This window comes from Lagopus leucura, unplaced genomic scaffold (assembly GCF_019238085.1).
Source record: "Lagopus leucura isolate 7727_CA_CO unplaced genomic scaffold, USGS_WTPT01 Super-Scaffold_100028, whole genome shotgun sequence".
Taxonomy (NCBI): domain Eukaryota; kingdom Metazoa; phylum Chordata; class Aves; order Galliformes; family Phasianidae; genus Lagopus; species Lagopus leucura.
The window spans coordinates 2201730-2221718 of NW_024962279.1; the positions used below are offsets into that span (position 1 = coordinate 2201730).

At 42.5% G+C, this 19989-nt stretch overlaps 1 long non-coding RNA gene across 9 annotated transcripts in view; it reads right to left on the bottom strand.

Annotated features, from left to right (window-relative positions):
- Positions 1-9201: 9201 nt before the first annotated feature.
- Positions 9202-19989, bottom strand: part of LOC122185260 — a 67848-nt gene continuing 57060 nt past the window's right edge. For all 9 annotated transcript variants that reach the window (XR_006180817.1, XR_006180820.1, XR_006180812.1 and 6 more), the window contains 2 exons: positions 19586-19732; positions 9202-10952 (listed from right to left, as the gene is read on the bottom strand). This is a non-coding gene — a long non-coding RNA (uncharacterized LOC122185260). The remainder of the gene's footprint in view (positions 10953-19585; positions 19733-19989) is intronic.

Sequence of the window (19989 nt, forward strand, 5' to 3'; positions counted from 1 at the left end):
GCAGGAATAGAATCTTGTTTGCATGTACATCTAGGTTGAACAGCAGTATCAAAGACATGAAAAAACACATTATCACACTAATCCTTTAAACAGAGCATTCAGCATCCCTTGCACTAAAAGCAAACCCTGAAGATCCAGACAAGAAATCATAGATGACTATTTCTCTCCTAGCTGAGAAGATGCCCTTGCTGAGCTCTAGGCTGGCATCAGATATGTTGCCTCAGACCAGGACAGGGTCTGTTTATAATGTTCATAATGAGCAGGAGTAGGTAATGTTCCAATTTTGGGATAAACAGCTGCAAACAAAACAAAAATCAGTTTTGTTTTGGTTTTGACTAATATGTATTTTCTGAGAGCGTGGGGCTTGTTCCTGTTGTTGCAGCTGGAAATTTCAAGGCAGCTGCAAGGTAAAAAAATAAAAAATAAAAAAAAACAACTGAAATTGTACAAGCAATTAGCCCATGGTATTGTCTAATCGCTGCTGGCATCTAGAAAATATGAAGCAGCAGGGATGGTTAACATTGAAAGCCAACTACTGCACAGATGCAGGAACTTTGTTCAGGAAGTTTTGTTTGGCATATTGATGTGAGTTGTAAAAATTGGCTCAAAACACAGTGAAATAAAGGCCACAGATCTGTGGAAGTATCATGGCTAATCACATCAGCATTTGAGTGCAGCTCCAAGGAAACCTATTCCCAAGGATCAAATGTTCCTAAGGGTCATCAGCCTCCATCACATCAGTTAATAAGTTATTCCCAGCTTTTGTGAATAACCCTTAACTTTGTGCTCTTCTGAGCCATGAAGATTGCAGGTGTGACCCTGCATTTGTCCCTTCCGGGGACAGATCTCTTTGCATGGGCTCTAAGGCAGCCTTCAAGGTAGATGAATTTCCACACCATGACAGAGGTCACTCTGACCCATAGGCACAAGCCCTGTGGTGATGCTGACTGGGAGAACCAAACATCCCTACATTTACAAACGTGGCAGAAGGCCAATTTGTTTTCACTCATTCAGTTTTTCATGACTGCTGTGTGATCTCCCAGTGAGCAGTGGGGTCGGTGCTGAGCTCACCACAAGAAAGAACACTCCTCAGTGCATGAGGATACTGCTATTGTTTTTCCTCATATAGTGATTGCTGTGGTTTAGCGCTGTCTCCAGAAACGTGTCTCCTGCAAAGATGGGCTACAGGATTCAGAGATGCAGCAGTTGATGCCTTATTTCTCAAAATTAACTATTAGCTTGACTGCTAGAAAATGTTGGCAGAAATAAGGATTTTCTAATTACAGACCCAGAAAACCATGCATTAAAGTTCTAGTGTCACCTAACACACGCAGAGCACAAGGAAGATCTGTATAGCTCTGACGGTTGCACAAGAATCATCTTTGAGAAGAGGGACTTATCAGTCCTTCCCTCTTGTGATCCAACCCAACACCAGTACCCATCTATGTCAGGGTATATTATCTTACATATCACACTAAATCCATTCTGCCTTTGTTACTGTTCTTTAAAAGCCTTTCCTGCATTGAGTTAAACCAGTATAGGCTGCTGAAGTCAGTGGGAGTGCAATAACACACCTTCACCAACTGCTAACCCCACATTTTCAGCTGAAGCAAGAAAAACAAGTATCACACAAAGCTACTTAGAATTATACTAGCAAACAGAAGAACAGTTAAATACATTCCATAAATCTCCTACCTGCTACAGTCACCTTGGTCAAAGCAAACTGAATACACTGTCTGATTGCTGATGGCAGGAAGGCATTTGGTGCAAGTTGTCCAAAGTGTATCTCCTGCCTCATCACGTGGAACCATAGCGGTACCATGCAGGGCCTGTATCAACCCTCAAAAGTAGAATGAAGATAGGGCCAGCAAACAAAAGAGACTCAGCTCTTAGGGCTTTTAAAGAGCTCTGTGCAAATTCCTAATGCTCTACCACAGGTGACTGAGCTTCAGGCTTCTCCCCAGCTGTATTGTTCATCAGGCACAGGAGTACATCATTTGAGCAGGTGCAACATCTCAGTAATCGGGTTCAGTAGACACATTCACTTTGTTTTCTAGTTACAGGTTTATTTTTCTCCATCGACTCTCATAGGTTTTGTGATCTGTAAAGCTGAAAGTGGTATTTAACTCATGTATATTATGTGTCCATTAGACAAAATAGATTGGTAGTAGGTGGACAGTTAGACTAGATGATCTTAGAGGTCTTTTCCAACCTTAATGTTTCTACGATATATGATTCTATGAAAAAACCTGGAGAAGCATCTTGCAAAAATTGCATAAAGGATCACTGTGTATATAGTATTAACTTTCTGTAATCCACAGTTGGGCATGTTTTCAAGGTAGAGCAAAGGAGGTGAAGACTTAAGTACTTTTAACATAATCCACTAACATCACGTAAATCATGGAGTTAAAAACCAACTCCCACAAAACACCAACCTGAAAATGTACATGGGTAAATCTGGTGGTTCTACAGATCTGATGGAATTTTGCTGAGCAAGTCAAATATGCAGGTTCAAGGTTGGCTGAGCATCAGTATTATGTTCAAGTCTAGCTCTACCATCGTATATTTAATCTTCAGTAATTAAACTTCTAAATGAATCCGTTTCACAAAACCCACCATGCATACAGTGAATCGGTGAGTAAATGTTTGTAACTCCCCTGTTTGACCCCAGGTTGGGCTAGAGTGCAATGGCCTATGGAAGAGATTAAGAGGTAACTGTCAAAATAAAAGCAAAAGTACAAGAAACAATACAAAGAACTCTCTTGGCTCAACATTTTCAAGTTTTTCCCTGTTACTAAAAAATATTTTCTGAGCACAGAAAGGGGACAGCCTTCCTTAGGTCTGTGAGAACAGCAATGCAGTGCCTCCGACAGTGCTGGTGTTTGTCTTCTGAAGGATGCAGAAAAGCACGAGGTGCTTTTTTAGTGAGCTGAACCCCAGGGAAATGCTTGTTCAGTCCATTCTCAGAAAGCTTGTTCTTTGCAATAAGAATAGGACAGAAGAAACCTTGGGAAGAAAATACTAGGCACCAAAAGGCTATTCAGTAATGAGGGAAGACAGCGAGAATGACTGGGTAGGGACTGAAGCCAGAGAAATTCAGATGAGAAATAAGGTATCGCATGTTCAGAGTGAGAAGGATTAACCTTTGAAATGAAATACTCGATGAAGTGATGGATCATCTGTCTCTTGGTGTCTTTAAACCCAGACTGAATGCCTTCCTGGAAGGCATGTGCAAGCCAAATTTGGATTTCTTGCTTTATGGTGGGATAGATGGATGAAGTTATACATCCTGAGACACAAGGAGGTTAGTTTGAGTAATCCAATTGTCCCATCTAGTTTTTAAACTCTCCTAATGTGTGGCTCAATGAAACATGATGCAATGCAGAAATGCCCTCAGGTCTTTGGATTACATTTGCTATGGATCACTGTAAATTGTCCCTTGCACAACAGGCAGTCCTACTAATCTCGATGGCATTGCTTGCAAAAGAAGTTGCTGTGCCATATAGACAATTATGGTTCCATCTGGACATATGAGATCATAAAAATTACTCGATTCTCATCTCTGCAGGACAAAAAGAACTAATGAATTGCATTGGTCATCAAAACTTAGTCCTACTGTCCTCACCTTCTGGGCTATCAGGCTCAGAAATACTTAGAGCAGAATATTAACAGTCTTGTTTTAAACACATCATTTTTAACAGGGAAAAGATTATTTCCCCCACTCCTTATAAAACATGTCTTGAACCCATCAGACACCTAAGCCTCATTGATCTCAAGGAGTCACATACCTGTCAGCTCCCCCACAAACTTCCCTACCTGCTGCACAGGTGCTAACAACTTCCTTTAGACATCCCTACTAAGAAACAAGTTCATCTAAAACGGCACTGGTAGGAACTTCCAGGACTTCAAGCAAAGTTCAGACTTCAGTAAGAGAATAACAAGGAATGTGAGGCTGGCAGCATGCCCCAAGTGTCAGACTTCTAGTAGAAGGGGTAATGCTTCCATCAGTGATGAAGAATGGCAAACCCAGAAATTCTTCCTCAAATGCCCAGAAAATCAGCAACACGTGGCAAACAAGTCCTCGCAGTGCTACCCTTCTGTTTCACCTCAGTTTTTATCCATTCCATGTGTTGCTTTCTTGCCATTTAGAAGCTTAGTTCTCATTTATCAGCATTTTCACATTTCACTTCTGGGCTCTGCAATCCATACATTAACCATCCTTTTTATCTCGCTGTTTGAACTGTGCTCTGCAGCTCTGTTTCAGTTTTACTATTCATTCATCAGCATGAAGTTAAACAATTACTAAACGGCTTGGGTAGCTGGCAAGCAGCGAGGAAGCAAGATCCATTTCTGCCCAGAGGGAAGAAAGATTTTATACAATAGCATGGCCTTTGTTTTGCATCTCGTGGGCGATGCTATTGATGTGAAGGTTATATCACGTTATGTGCCAAACCGCTTGAGCTAGTTTCAGATTGCAGTTCCCCTTGGGGTATTTCCACTTGATATATAAGAAGATAACCAGATCTGCTCTCTGTCCACTCCTAGCCTGGACAGTGCTTAGTCAGCTCCCCCACTCTTGGCAAGACAAAGCGAGAAAGTGGAGCTGCACTACCCCAGTTATTACCGCTTTATCAATGATCATTCCTCTAAATGCTTTGGAGCACATCACAAAGCAATGAGCAAATTGCGTGTTCTCCTGTGGTGAACAGAAAGCAGTTATGTGACCATAAAATACAATACCCCATATGTGTCAACTTTTTCTGCTTGTGTCTGCAGAACAGTAATACTTTGTTTCAGCTTTAATTTTTGATCACAAAACTGTTTATTTTCTTGCTGCGAAGAAATAGATTTTGAGTGCACGGCAGAGATGCAATTCTGCTTCCCATGCATTGGGAACATCAAGATTTGGAGAGCTGATCTGTGACACTTTCTATTATTTTGTTTTTTTTACAATACATCAGTTAGTATTCCTCACTACCAGGATATACAATATAGGTAATGGCAACTTTTGCTTTGTTTTGTAGACCTTGATATATTTTTTTTTTTCCCCTGAACCTTTTTTTCATATTGTAATTGCTGTGTTGCTTTGTTCTTTCACTGTGGTATGGTGAAATATTGAAGAGATTTTTGCAGAGTTTAATGGAATAACTGCCACTGGCTTGCTTGGAGTGAACTATCACTCCAGAAATGAAGCATGAAGAGAAGCCACTCAGCTAAGGGCACTCTACGGCTCCAAAGAGCTGCATTGCAGGAGATGGGATGTGTTTTCCAGCCTGGGGACGCTGTCCAGACCATGTACTTGCAAGGAGATGGGAATGGGGTTGAGATTTTTGCTGATTTAACCCTCTCAAGCTGTTTAAAAATAACATTTCCTGTACTTAAAACATATCTCTGCTAATCCAGTGTCCCTTGGTCTTTTATCACATTTTTTCTTTTTTTGGGTTAATGAGCTCTGGAGGCATGTAGCTGCTGTAGCCAAAAGCTTTGGGCTTAAGGGTCTGGACCTTGGGGCCCCTCTGTCCAGGAAAGATGCCAGATATGGGACTTTGCCTTGAAGGGTGTACAGAGATGGTTACAGGATCAATAACCAGAAGAGGTTTCTCCAGCACAAGGGAATGGGCCAAGGTTAAGCAGTGCTGGAAACAGCCAGCACATTCAGTCAGGGTCTGCTGGCAGTCTTAATGTCAAACAAACATCATGAACACCAGGGCAGTGAGTCTGTAAAGGTCTTATTCTAGTGCCCTGAGTCTGGAAACTTAATAGGTCGTTTGGAGACTACAAAGGGAAATGCCTTAAAACTTGAAGCCGTTACTAAAGGGCTGAACTAAAAACCTCCCAAAAGAGCCTGAGAGCACTGACAAATCCATCATCTGAATACTGTGGGCTGGGTTTCTTAATGGTCAAAAGCAAAACTTCCTCTTTCATTTGAAAAATATGCATGCAAGTACTCATCTCAGAACAGGAGGCTCAGGTTCAGCTCCTATTTCTGCTCATTACAGGCTTTATTTTTTTGCTCCATCCTGCTGGAACTGCTTAATTTGTCTGAACAGTGAAGCATTCACCGGATTAGAGCGCCTGCCAGCATAATCTGGTAGTCAGGACAACAGCAGGGAGATGGAAACCCCCATGCAGGTCTCCAAACCAAGTACAACAAGGCCTCTTGCATTTCAGAGAAGCATCGTAGCTCTTTCTGAGCCCAAAAACCATCCCAACCAAGTGCTTCCCACCATCCCATTATTGAACCTGGCGCATTTCCATCAATCAGCCTCACGCAAAGAAACTCCAGTGTAGGGGGACATTTCTCACTGGCTCTAATCAAAATCAGCAGAAAGGGAATGGTGATTTCATCCCATTACAAGTGTGAATTCAAAGGCACCTTTCACTTTGAGTGTCTGCTAGAAGTAGATGTGGCCAACATTTGTTAGCAGTTAGACTGTGTTGCTTATCAGTAAATACAACAAAATAGATTCATTCTGTTTTCTTGCCTCACCTAATACAAATCTATTGTTTATTTTGATTTGAGAAAAGAAACAGTAGAGAAAAGTTCACTAAAAAGTTCGCTGACATTTTTTGCAGAAATATTTTCCACTGGAGGTCAGCTACATTTTTCCAGCAGTAATTCAATAACCCAAGTCCATCATATTGAAAATCCCTCTGGACTCTTAACAAACTAGGCAGACATTCATAGGTCATTTTAGAAACACTTTGAAGACGACTCCAGAATCCACTCTGCACTATAGATCCTTGTTGGACAAATTGTCCCTGAATCTATTTATATTTGTTTTGTATTGTTATGAGAAAGCATTGGCTTATCCAGTTAGAAGGGTCTAGCACTGGTCACACAACTGCGCTGAAGTCTGGCAATACTGATAGAGAAAATGAAGGAATAGATAGGAAGACATCGAGGAAAGATTTCTTTACTCAATTTTTTTAGCAGAACTATGCAGTTTAAAATCACTCAGAAAGTGAACGAGATACTAACAGTGCTTAACTGAGCCCCACTGCTTGTCCTCCGTGAAATTATGATCTATTCATTTTTTTTCAGTGTTTTTTGACTCAGCATGCATACTTGTGTGGTGGATTTCCTTCTTTTTTTATTAAAAACAATATAAAGGAAACTCAGGCTTTCTCAAAAACCTGATGTACTCAAACCTAAAACAAAGCCTCGCTCAAGGCTGGATTTGCCAACCTAGAGATTACCTGGGCAACAGCTAGGCAGAAACTGGAGTCGATCTGTGCTTTCCACCAAGCAGCCCTATGCCATGGAATGCTTCTTGCTGTGTCGACCAGGCAGAGCATCCCAGGTCACTGAGCCACGAAGGGCAGCACAAAGTCCAGCTCCAGCCTTGTACTCTGTGACATGGAAAGAGCATGAGTGAGGAAAACCCTGATCTAACCCATTTTGTTTTTCAATCAGAGGACTCATGCAGGAGTCAAGCTCCTGCCAAGGCCAAAAAGGAGAGGAGCAGTTTTCCTCCTCCCTCATACCTGCACCATGAGTAAGAGTCACAGTTAATATTCTTTGTCTGCTCCTGGAGCAGCACACACATCTAATATATTGTTTCCTAGACCAGAGGAGACCCTATAAAATGAGCATTTCCTCTAAAAACAGCTCTTTGCATGGCTCCGGATAATACGCAGCTGATGTGAGATGGTCTGGCTGCAGAGCTTGGCTGGAATAACACTAACAAACCCAGAGCCCAGGCATCCTCCTGCTGCCCCAGGAAAGCTGTCAGCAGCCAGAGGAAAATCCGACACCTTCAGCTGCTGCCTGACGAGTGTGTGGTGGTCTGTCTGTCCGTCCGCCCATCTGTCCATCCATCCACATATCCAGCAGTCCCTGCCTGGTGAGGAGATCCATGCAGGGTGCATCGCGGTGTCTCTGCTCAGCAGGCAAATTGGGTTTCTCCAGTGGAAAAACTGGAAGTGTTTGTGTCCCTGGACACTGTCTGGAAGCGCGTGGGTGTTTCTTCAGGCTCTGGGAGCCCGGCCCCACAAAATGCTTAGGCACATGTGTAACTAGAAGTGACGTCCAACAGAGTGCTGCAGACACAGGCGCTTCCAGTTCCAGCAGGATCCAAGCAGTTTCCAGGATCCCAACTTTCCAAGAAGTTTTAACTTGTTGGTTGCTTTTTTGTTGTTTGTTTGTTTTTTTTTCATCCAAGACTCCTTTCTGCCTGCCCATGCAGCAGCTGGATTGGACTCCCTGTGGGGCATGGCAGGTCTTACCCTTAATGAAGAAATACATCCACAAAACAAGGTACAAGAATTTGCACTGCTGAATCTGCGCAGTTATTAATGCAAAAAACAGAATTAATTCTGGTCCAAAAAGTTGGGAGGAAAGCAACAACAATGATGGGTACCATCTCATACCACAGCTGTTTTACAGCAATTCCACTTTACATTCCCTGGCCAGCAGAGCTCCTGAGTAATGACATAGCCAGATCACACACAAGCAGAAAAGCCTCAAATGTGAATAAATATCAGTTTTCCAATTCTGAAAGGAATTTAATCATGCAAACTTTCTACCATATTCGAGAGAGCCAAAAAGCAGCGATAGCCCTGAGCTCATCTTTGTGGTACTTTCTCCTGCACCAAAGGAACCTGAGCTGTTGACCTGAGGGAAACCTGACCATGGGGCACAGCTCCTGAAGACCTGGGGGGAAAACCCCTTACCAAGATCTGAGGGGAAACTTCTTTATAGAGGAGAAATCAATTACAATCCTGATACAAGAAATATTGTTTCACCTAACAGTATCCAGCATTGCAAACGCTGTTCGCTAATCATCTTATTCAAAAACACAGTGTTTCTCAGCATATAAAACATTAAATTGCAACAATGACTCATATTTGAGCTGCAAAGTTAGGCATGCATGTTTTCCAAATGTGCCAAGTAGGCAAAACACCAGCTAGCCTTGGTATGTGGTCAGAAGAACATGCTTACACCACACGCTGAAGGAAACATGAAAGCTGAACTATTTTTTTGTGTGCCCTAATATTTTCTCATTGAATGTATACTAAAATGAAAGAGCGTGTGAAAAAGCCTCAATGATTTATCCGTAGAGTGAATTTACCAACTATCTGAGAAGATGCTGGAAATCTGGAAGAGAACACAGCAAACCTTTGCTAACCTATATTTCTTTTTCCTGTTTTAAAATGTAGACGATGCCTAAATAAATGACAAATTGAATCAGACAAGTATTAAAGTGAAACCATGGAAGATCTCCCATTTTATTGTGAAAGTCATCATAAGAGGAGCTGCACAGAAATAGTTGGTGATCTGCACTGACTTAAACTTTGTGCAAGTGGTTTCCATGCAGATTAACAGTCAACACAAAGGTTGTGAGAACCCCTCTTCTCATCCACAGCATTAATCATTATCAGCAAAATTTTTGAGCTGGGCACATGAAAACTTTCCTTGCTGGATTTGTATTTTTGTTTGTGTAGGACAGCATTTACTGCATTCATTCAACTATATCACATCTGATAAACATACTTTTCCATCATACCTTCTGGGCCCTCCTTAAAGAAATTACTGAATCAATGCCCAGACCTGTGAGCCATAAAGCACTGCGAGAAAGCTGGTGGGGGAAAGGGCAGTAGGAAAAGAATTTACAGCAGCTGAAGCCTGTGGCAGATCAGTGACTGCATTACCGTGGTGTGACATAAACAGAAAAGGTATTTCCAGTCTTGGATTATATGGCAAAACATGGGAGATTTGATTTATGAAGGGAGAATAAAAGGGTAATGCCTCCGGTTACATACAATTGCAAGGGCTTAAGTAATGAGCTCAGGTTAGAAATACACATGAGGATCCGAACTTCCAAAGAGTTGCTTTAAAAAGAGCAGTTTGCACATTTGTTGCCATGCAGTCTGCGATGGCTTGCAGAACAGCAATAGAGTCTGCCACTTCAGGCAGGTGTTAGCCAGTGGTGGATCTGCGCCCACCTGCCAGCTGCCTGTTTTGAGAGGATCTGCTCCTGTCAAGCATGATGTGGTGGTGCTGCTGTTATTTATCTTGGCTTAGCAAAGCCAGTTGGGGTTTTCCTGCCTCTCCATCGCTCATCGTTGTCAAAGAATCTTCATTGGTTAGCCCAACTGATGTCTGTTAACCTGACTCAAATCCAGAGGCACCAGTGCAATCCACAGGTTTGGATAAAGAAGCCTTGCAAGGCTTCTTAACACACTGTGTTAAGATGGTGACCAGCACCATAGAAAAGATGTGGCAGGAGCCTTGTGAAGATAATATCCAGGCTTCCGGCTGCAAAAGGCTCACAGAGAAAGACCAAGGAAGAGGATGGTGGTCAAAACCTCCTCAACTACATTTCTGCATAAGGAGGCAGGAGCATGAGACAGGCCCATAGTAAGGTATGTGGAATCCATGCACAAAAACTCATTGGCCTGAGCCATTCAGTACTGTGAGGATCTTCACTGTTGGGATCTGGTCTGAAGCCTGCCTCTAGGCTTCAGGCTGTCAGACTCCACTTAAAAAATGTGTTTGATTCTCACTTTGTAGATGTAGCATCTGTCCCGCTCGTTCTACTGGGAGGAGAGAGGGAGTTGTGTAATTAAGTGCAAATAGGGTTCTCATGATGCAATACAGACTCATATAATACTTCCCAGGTGCCACTGTCTCAAACAACTTGGCAGGAGTTTCCCAATTGCGAGGCTCGGCTTAAGAATAGCAGCAAACTTGTGTGGTCCTGCAGAAGTGCTCCTTACGTGCGGTGCTCCGATACCGGGCTTGGGAACAGCTGTGCAAGTCCATGCGTATGGCTGGGATGGTGCTTGGAAGGGAAGTTTGGGTTTTTTCTTGTGCTTTCCTCTCTCCCTCTTCCCTTACAGCCAACCTTCACTGAAAAACCAAATTCTGTAAGTTTATTGCAGGGTGGTAGTGCTGTCAAGATGCTGCAAGCGGCTGGTTGGTGTGGTGTTCAAAAAACAGCCTAGGACTTAAAAAGACCAACAATAAAACAATTAAAAAAAAAAAAAATCCACCCAACAACAGTAGAAAAAAATCAATGCAACAACTTTATATAAGTAATCCTTACAGGAAGCAAAGTGTGGAGGAGTACAGTAAGTCGCATCCAAATACAGGATGGCGATTTAGGAGAGCTGACTGGTTTTCCAGTTGCAGACATGCAAGAAAATGGGGAGAGCACTGGCACCGGTGCTGTGAGATGAGGGATGTGACTCCTGAGCCTGAGAGACTCTGCAGGGCCATGCTGTGATTTTCATCTCCCTCAGCACTGACATTCCCTCTCTACCGTGACCACGCTAGTTGGAATAGCCTTATTTTTCCTGCAAATTCTCTGCTGACAGATATTAGCTGCTTACCACAATCTTTGCCTTTTGGCTGGATCCCAGAAGCATTTAAACTTTTGGCAATGGAAATAGAGATAGGTGCTATTTTATTTATTTATTTTAATAAGTAAAAGTATGAGCCAATATTTTTTCTCCAAAATGAAGGTTCATCCCATCCTATCATGTTCTCACTGCTGCTGCTCCTGTCTCAGGCATGGCAGGTGGCATGATAAATGGATAATATGCTGCACAATCTGACATGGAGATTTATCAATCAAAACAAGCCCTGCTTTTTTTGCTCAACAGGAAAGTTCAATCGCTCTCCTCTGGTGGAATCAGTCAACACATAATGCTTTCAGCCCAAGATAATGTTAGACTGCAGATTTGGATCTGCTCTCTTGCTGCTTCAGGGCTATTTATATCTTTGTGCCTTGAGGGATTACTAATTAGCAGCCTTCTTCCACACCCTTTGATATCATTAACGTAATCTCAGTGTAAGCAACTGCTCTCTGATGATATCTCTGGAGGAGTGGAGAACAGCTGGAACCATTCTATATAGCAGAGCTGGAACACTTCTCCCAGAGCAGCAGTTGAAAGACTGCAATAATTTTGCCTGTGCAAGCAAAGCCAGCAAAGCACCCTGCCTTACTCAGAGTGGCCGTGGCCAATGGGCTGTCACAGAATCATTAAGGTTGGAAAGGACATTAAGATCATCTAGAAAGACTATCACGCTATGGCAGAGGTAATCTCAAATTGAGTCCAGAACTGGGAGGTACTGAGGAGGTTAGTGTGGGTTTTTCAGGCCATTGCCAACATTACCAGGTAAGTGCCTTTCGATACAATTATCATTCTTCTCTTGCCCTCCCTTACCTGCTTGTCTTGTTGGTTCTTTTATGGTCAAAAGACCCATAGTGCGTTAGAGGCAAAGTAACAACAAAATCAGGAGGTGAAAATCGGGAATTTGAGACAGCAGCTGAGAGCTCAGCTGGAATTGTTCAGCATTTCCCACACTGTTCAACCCTGTGGGACCCAGATTCTCACTGAGGAGAGCTGAGGACAAACCTAACACTGCTGAAATCTCAGCTCAGGTAGTTTCTAATAATGCAGTGGATAAGGTTTATTTAAACCATAATTGCTTGCATTTTTTTCCATATTACTCGCTCTGCTGTTCCATAACATTAGTTAATTTAAAGGCCTGTCATTAACTTAGCAACTCGCCCTGCAAAGAACAAAACTGTAAATGGGAGAAAGTTTTTTCTGCATTACAAATGTACTTCAGACCAGAGCAACACTGCTGCCTTCTGATAGCAGCTCCTCCTCAATAAATGAGCCCTTGTAGGAAAACATGTGGTTTCCAATAGCTGCTTTGATATCTGCCATTAATTCCCCACTCTTGCTTGCGTGGTCTCTTAGCAACTTCCTGCCCTTTGCTCCTTTTTATTCTTGTTCCTGTTCAAGCACTTCCTTTTGTTGCGAGTCTCTTGCTCCTCTTTAGACCGCTTTAGAGAAAGATAATAAAATCCTTGTGCAGATAGAAAGAACCAGCTACAAATGGCTGTACGAGTGTATTTATGTTTATAGCATGAAGCAAGGGAACAGGCTGTCCTGGGTTCTGGTTTCCAACTGCAGTGTAAATCCGTCAGCAAATATGTTACAACCCTGGAGAAGGGAGCAGAAACATAACAGCAGGCACTGCAGGACTCCAGCAGTTGTGTCTTACAAGGCTCCATATCTCTTAACTCCCCAGAAGTGTGAAAGATGGAGGCTTTCACCCCAAGTTAAAAGAGCAGCCATCTTCTGCACTCTCATCCTAAAGCAGTTGTTAATTCAGTAATGTCAACCCTCCCAGTCACTCAGGTAGAAGCATTCATTTGGTGACTTTCCTTTGCCAGGCTTCATGCCCGTTCTGTTTACTGCTCTATGACTGTGCCCCAGGATGACAATAAAATAGGGAGAACTGGCAGAGGTGGCTTTGAAGGCTGAGGGAAAAGATGTGGCAATGTCTTAATTTTTTATTTCCTTTAAATGTTTTGTATGCAGAGCCATGCTAAGTACAAACCCGATGACAAGCTAAGAGCATCTTAGCAAGTCTGCCTCAGGAGTACATCCCTGTTCTGGTGGAAGGAGATGACAGCAACACGTGCAAGAAAGGCTGGCTGAACTGGAGCCTTAATGCGAGGTCTCCACATCTTAATAGACTTTGAGATAAATGGCCTTTTCTTGTCTCCCATATGGTTTTGCTTTCCATGTAACGAGGGAATCATAATTCTGGCTGAAGGAAAGGAGCTGTCCGGAGATAGAGCTGAGAATGGAGGGAAGAGGAGGTGAAAGGAAAGGAAAATTTGAAGGGGAAGAGAGACTACGTCTGGAGAAGTCATTGTGCAGATGGAAAGTAACAAGATGAGCCTGTTTGGATGCAGGAACTACCAGGCAGCCAATTAGAGGAGAGCCAGCAGTTTGGGTGCAGGGCAGTGACTCTGTCTGTGTCTCTGTAGTGCTTTGCTCAGGAGGGTTTGCATCAAACACCCTCACACTGAGGGGCAGAGAACAGTGGCTTTCCTGGTCCTCTTCTTACTCTACACTTTTCTATTTTCTCTACTTTCTCCTAAAGTTCTGGTTTAGCCAAGAATTTAAATACTGGCTTTCTTAGAGAGAAGTACATAAATCCTGAAGTGCTCAGTGTGCGTTAGGCCAAATGCTTGCTTTAGCACTTTGCTGGTTTGGGCTCTCAGAAGAGCAGTTGAGAGGATAGAGGATCTTATTGCCACCAACAGCATTTCAAGTTTTGCTGAGGATGTCACTGGGACCATGACCTTGCTGATGCTCTTGAGAAGAGGTAGAAGCAAAGCACGAGTGGACCATGCTCCAAGGCTGTGCTTACACCACTAGCATTGTATTCATGGAGTAAGTTGGGAGCTCCAAACACCGTCTTTCACCCTAGCAATATTTTACGCTTTAACATATTATTTGTCGACGTTAAAAAGATATAAAACATATTAAAAGCCAAAGCTAATGCACTCAGTGAGAGGGCAGATCCATGCTTCAAGAAGTCTTTAGTTTTATAAACCAATTTAACCTGGGTCTATTAAGAGATTTTCCTAGTGACAGAGTGAGAGCATTTTCTCTGCTATAATCATATCAGCCTGTATTCTGGGTTAATGGAGATGAATATTACTGCCAGATTTTGTTCTTTCCCTGCATGTAATCTAATGCCAGATGGTTCTGAAGGGGTATTAAATCTCCCATGTGCATGACCTCCCCGAGGTTTTTATCATTAGAACCTTAAAATAATTCAAGGAAAGCTTTCCCAAAGCCTGATCATAAACCTCCTAATGAGGCACTGAAGTCACAAAGAAAATCCTCTTGTTAATTCCTGTTTGGTGTTTTTCCCCCTTTATGACAAATAGGCAGGAATTCACAGCAACAGAGATGCTTTTAAACAGTTTCAGCGGAAAACACATAAAAATGAGCATTCAGGTTAACAGTTCAGGTTCCCAGCAGGGTCTGGAGCTGCAGGAACGGATCAGCCATCTCCAGCCTCCAACACAGGGCCCAGCAATGCCACCATCCCTCACTGTGAGTACAGCTCACTCAGTCAGCAAGTGGCTGCTTTATTCCTAGTGCAACATAACACCTGGTGTCAGGATGAATATGACTCTGTGTCAGATGAGCAGCTGAACTCAGACCTCATTTGTGCAATAGTGCAAAGACATACATAAGCACCACCTTTACCTTAACTTCGATTGAGCAACTGCAGTTGAGTTCCTAAGAACTTCCTTAGAGTTTTCCTAAGAGTTTTCTGCTCCTCATCTGTACAGACCAGATGGCACATTTTTAATGACTTTATGTTTGGTTTTCTATTTCATGTTTACTGCATGACACCATGCCTTATTTCCGAGATCAAGTAACGGCAAGACAGGACTGTTCAGAGCCTCATGGGCTTTCTGTACTTCTCATTAACGGGTCATCCAAAAACCAACATAAGTATTCCTGCAGTCAAATCACATGTTGTGAGAATAGGAAGAGATGAAATATAATCAGATTAAAATAAAAAGTGTTTTCTAGTTTTAGGGTATCCAAACTGGCCAGAAATCTTATTTCTCAGAGACGTATATGTTATGCTTGTAAAACCCAAATCTTATTAATACCTATTGCAACTGGGAACACTCAGTGCCTTTGAAAAGCAACTCTTTTTTTTTCAAAAATACTAAAGGATGCTTCAGGTAGCTGAAGAAACTAAATGCAGTTCATCAGGTTGCCATTCAGGTGCATGGGACCACCTTGCCTTGCCCTGAAGCTCACCTCCCAGATGCACCTCCCAGCACATAGGAAGCATTTGGTCACTACTTGGTCAGTACTTGACTTTCAAGGTCAGGCTGAATGGGGCACCAAGCACCTGATAGGGTATTGCAGGGGAGTTGGACTAGATGAGCTTTAAGGGTCCCTTCTAATTCAAACAATTCTATGACTCTATCACTACGGATCAGCTCAGTGAGCAGTATATAGTTCCCTAGACCAGAGATGTTATTGCATACTTGTTATCACCTGCTCTAATCACATAGTGCACGTGTGTAGACATATGAAATGTCTGCTGCCAGACACAGGTGACCTCTTGGAGGGTTAGAGCTGAACCATGAGCTCTGTACAGGTACTTAAGAAAGCACCATCTTGGTAGACAGAAGCTCAGTTCATTAAACATCTCAATGGGATTCTATCCCAAGTTCCTCAACTCGACCCTTACCCAACCATGACTTCTCCACCCTAATTCCATCCCTATTTCATATTCATTGACCTCCAAGTGGATCTGAGGCCATCTTTCCCATTCCTTCCCTCTCACAGGTTCCTTATCAGCCTCATTAGCAGCACATGAGATACCCAGCAGCACTTCTGAGCCCTGTGCCTACTTTGAGCTCATTTTGTACGGCACCACCCACTCCTCATTCTCCCTCTGCCTTGCTCACACATCTCCATTGAGGGCAACCTGATAGCAGCCTGCCCCATCCAAAGCATCATCCCACCTGGATTTGTAGGGATGACTCTTGGCAAAGGCTTTAGGGCCAAAACCTTCTCTGAGAGTGGAAAAGATCAAAGCAGGCAAGGCCAGCAGCAGAATGGCATCACTGCTCTGGGTCTCTCTGTACTCCAGTGGCAGCAGCACAGGAAAGGCAAAACTGGGTATGGAAGAAATGGATGACAACACACAGAGCTTCTCACCCTGCAGACTGTGACATCCTACCCTGCGTGCAGTCTTTTACAGCCACGCACAAGTTGTTAGCTATCCCGTGCCAAAAATAGACAGATAAATAAATAAATAAATAAATAAATAGTCAATTTCTGTCTGCTGCCCTTCAAATGAAGTGAGGAGCAGTGCTGCCACCAGCCCTGGCTGGGAGGGTCCTGCTGGGTTAGGAGGACTGGGGCTTGGGCAGGGCCAAGGGCTGCAATTCCCAGAGGACCGCGGGTATTTCTGGCACACAGTGGGGCCCAGCAGCTCTTGGACGAGGAATGATTTTACTAAAAAAGGAACTTGGAGAGCATTGTGGTCCCGCTCTGCCTACATCAGGAGGGACATGGAGGCAGATGCCTGGCTGCATCCCCCTGCACTGCACAGAGCCCGGCACTCAGCAGCTAACTTCTACATGGAAACTATTAGCAAATAATAACACTTCCCTTTATAGCTGTGCATTTTCACGTTGCTGCTTTCATTTTCTTTCTTTTTTCTTTTTCTTGTTTTGTTTGGTCTTTCTTTTTTTTTTTTTCCCTCCTTAATACGTGGGTTTATTTTGTGTCACTAAGCACTAACAAGGACTGAGAAACTTTTAGATTGCAGTAATCTGAATTCCGTAAATAACAAAGTGACAAAGGTCTGTGATGAAACACAGAGTGCACCGTATCCACAGAAATAAGTACTCAGTGTTCCTTAAGAGATCATTGAGATAACCATGACATAACTGAGTACCTGGCTGCATCCACTTAAATCAGCTAATATGTTCCCAGAGCAGAACCATCTACCTTAGGAAAAGAAGCAGCAGTAAAGCCCTTACCAGTAGGAGAAATTAATGCATTCCACTCTGACAGAAATAAATTATTATGAATCAGTCTAAAAATATGTTTGTCCCGTGTGGGAGTACACACTCTTCTATTCATCAAGTGGCTTTCAAATAATGATTAAACATCTTAAGACAGAAGACAATTTTGCTCACGCAAAATAAACACCGCTAAAAGTTACGCGACAAACTTTTTTTTTTTTTTTTTTTTAATTTTAAAACATCTGCAGCATTCTGACCAAGAGTAGTTCCCCACAAGTGAGACAGACAGAATGTCTGCTGGGAAGGATGTGCAGAGGACTTTGATAACTGCAGTGTAATTTTTTTTTTTCTAAATAACTTTTACTGAATTAAATTTATATTTGGTAATAATCTTCCAGTCACACCTACGCTCTCAGTGGCATCTCAAATGGAGACAGATCAGATTTAAAGGCCGAAAGTCACTTTTGTGACATTTTGGGGAACAGTGCATGAGTAGGATGATGGTTTTTTTTGGTTTGGTGGGACAAGTTCTTGCAGGTATAAACTCATCTGTTAACAGAGGTGCTGGCTCTCCCACACCACTAGTTTCTGGCACTTGATTTTCCAGGTGTCTCTGGGCAGTCCCTGCAGACTCATCCTGGTGGCAATGCTCTGGTGGAATGTTCCTGGCTAAGGGAATGTGCAAGAACAAGAAGTTAGGCAAAATAAAAGGGCTTAACCATTAATAGTAATAATGATGAGATTATTAAACAAAGTTCACGTCTAAAGAAAATTTATCCTGTGAAACATTCCCAAAACTTTGCTCCATGGAAGAGGAATGAGAAACCCCTTCCCATCTGCTCTGCAGAGCAGGTGCAGCACAGAGCAGGCAGATACTGCCCAGTACTTAACCAGCAGATCTGGTGGTGCTGCTGAGGCTGATTCCACAGATACCTTTATTTGGAAGAGTGAGAGACGGGCCTCTTAGCTGCAGCATTTCCAGCAGTCCTCCTTTTCTTCAGCAGCACAATCATAATTTAAGGCTTAGCACTCATCCAACCCAAGCAGTGCTGAGAGGCGGTGCTTCCACTGATGCTTTTTCCATTACAAAATAGCATTCTATCCAAACATACTTTATTTGACACCAATAAATCAGGGCAGCTCCTTCAATCAGATCTGAGGCTGAACGAGGTTAAAGTTTTTTTTTTTTTTTTTAATTAAAAAAAAAAGCTTATAAAATTTGGTGAGTTTTCAAAGAAAACTTTTTCTGTTGTTGTTGAAGTGGCACAGCCCAGCACTCCCTGTTCCTGGCAGCAGCTCAGAAGGGCTCTGAGAAATGCATGTCTTGTGGCAGCTCTGACCCAAATGAAATCAAGAAACCTTGGATATCTCACTTGAGATAGATTTTTGTGGGTTTTCCAGTTTAAACAGGTGGAGATAAGCTAAGATAAGTGTCTGAGAGAGATCTGCAACATATGGAAGGTTCATCTCTAACAGAAATGTCTCTATTTTTGTGGTCTTCTCCTTCTTTTGAGATATGCCTACAGACACTTGATTAACGGCGGAGAGAGTTATGTAAATTAATGACTGGTTAAAATAGATATAGTAGAGAGGAGCTTTCATTCTCAGCTCCAGTGAATGCCTTCCAAAGGAGAGATTATTTTAATTGGCCAGCCAGTGCTTCAGGGTGGGTTTGAAATGACAGGAAGATCTTCAAAACCTCAGCTCTTCTGATGCTTTTCCCAGGGAACAAGGACAAAAGGAAACAACACACTTGTTCTGTTAGTTAGGTATTCTAAATGTGCTGCTTCAGATCAGATCAGAACTTTCCCTACCATGCTCACTATGCCAAAAAGAGAAACAGACAGCTTTATTTGCAGAACTGCTTTCACAAGTTGTACCACAGTTTATTTTATGATTTCAATACCTTCTGTATTTCTTTTACTCCATTTCTTCATTACTAACTCAACATTACCAAGTGTTGCTAAGTAACATCCTGTAGGCATCTATAGTTTTCCTACATGACTGCACTATAACTGAACATTAATACTTTGCAATGCAGTAACTACCAGCAATAGCCAATGTCTTACTTTAAGGGGTACCATGGTACATTCTCATAACAGCAGTATATGCCTCCAAATAGCACCCATCACCAGGGTAATTCAACATTCACCTCCTAGAGCTTGATGTCATAGAAGGTCCAACACCAGAGGAATGCACTTACCTGAAGAAGGGGCTGAAAAAGACATAGACCAAGACATATTTTAGCTTACCTCCTGCCTGGAATGATTTGCTGGTGTCAACTAGCATGGACAGAGTGAAAAATCCATGTCTCAGAAGACAGGCAATCATGGCACTGCGGTGATGTGAAGCAAGATGCTAGGACCTGGCTTCCAACTCACACTGAGTTCAGGAGTTTTCTGCCCGCATAAAATTTGAGAAGTCAGACATATAATTAATTACTGGGGAAAAACATCATTTTTCACCCTTTTCATTCCATGGTGAAAGAAACTAAAGGCAAAAAGAAAAAAAAAAAAAAAAAAACAAAAAAAAAAACCTTTAATAATTTCAAAATGTGTTTTCTCATCAATCTCCATTTGGTGTAACCAGGCTTGCAGGAAATTCTAAAGCTGCAGTGGGACAGAGGAGGGCTTTGGGGACACTGGGCATTTCAGAA